At 48.2% G+C, this 1,152-nt stretch overlaps 1 pseudogene across 1 annotated transcript; it reads right to left on the reverse strand.

Moving 5' to 3' along the window:
• Window positions 1-454: 454 nt before the first annotated feature.
• LOC308550969 (uncharacterized protein FAM241A pseudogene) lies at window positions 455-877 on the reverse strand (annotated as a pseudogene). The gene has a single exon. The product of its transcript is annotated as an uncharacterized protein FAM241A pseudogene (transcript).
• Window positions 878-1,152: the final 275 nt, after the last annotated feature.

Here is a 1,152-nt window from a genome sequence, read left to right on the forward strand (position 1 = left end):
TCCAAATAATATGGGGTTATTTGGTGGGGTGGGTGGGGAGAAATTCCCCAAGTACAACTTATTTTTAGCTTATTGTTTCATCATTTTTTTTAAAAAATATTTTACTGGAGCTCTTTATAACACCTATGTTGCCCAGTTTGAACTCCTGTTATTTTCCATGCTCACTTGGTGGTGGTATTTAAGACTAGGCATGGGAATAGGGGTATTTAAAAATGGGCACAGGTTATAGCATTGTAGCACGAGTTTTGAATATCTTACAAGATGCATATTGAACCCTGTTATAATCAAGAGTTGAGTTTTATTTTAAACAACATCCACTTATAATTATATTATAAAACAGCACACAATTTGAAACAAGGCAAACTTTTCGGCTTTCACGTAGTAAAATACATAACTTCACTAATTATGTATATATGGCTACCAAATGTCAACCAACAGCTCATTCCGCCGTATTTTAATGTTGTACATAAATAATGACAAGGTAAAGAACAGCAACTAGTCCAAAGGCTTGTAGGCCAAGGAACCACAGCATAACCCAAAAGAAACTGATGATCACTGGTTCCACAATTCGTTCTCCCAAGTACATCCTCGTAAAGCCCATGTTGATGAGGCTTTTGTTCAGCTCACCAAACAGTGTTCCCATCTTTTTGTAGTCATCTCCAACAGAATCGCTAGCATGGTTCTGTGATTCTTCACAGTCCTGCCCCCGCTCCTCCTGCAGCCGCGGCCAGCCCCGCCCCGGGCTCCCCCCGGGCTCCCTCTCGGCCCCCGCCGCCGTCGCCTGTTCCGCTGGAGCGTCCCCGTCCTCGCTGCGCGCCCCTCCGCCGCTGTCGTCTCCGCCACCCCAGCCTCCAAGAGGCTCCCGGGCCAAGCACATCCCCCCCGACAAGGACCGCCGCCGAAGGGGCCAGGCACTGAGCGGCGCCACCCCTGGAGGAAGCCGGTCCCAGATCTGCCGAGCCTGCTGCAGGCGGCAGACTGATCTCACTTTTAAAAAATTGATTTCAGAGAGAACAGAGAGGGAGAGAGAGATAGAAGCATCAATTATGGAAGAGAGTCATTGACTGGCTTCCTCCTCCGCACCCCCTATTGTGGAGGGAGCCCAAAAGCCAGGCATCTGCCCAAACCAGGAATCTAACTATGACCTCCTGG

This window comes from Miniopterus schreibersii (assembly GCF_964146895.1).
Source record: "Miniopterus schreibersii genome assembly, chromosome: X".
Lineage (NCBI taxonomy): Eukaryota > Metazoa > Chordata > Mammalia > Chiroptera > Miniopteridae > Miniopterus > Miniopterus schreibersii.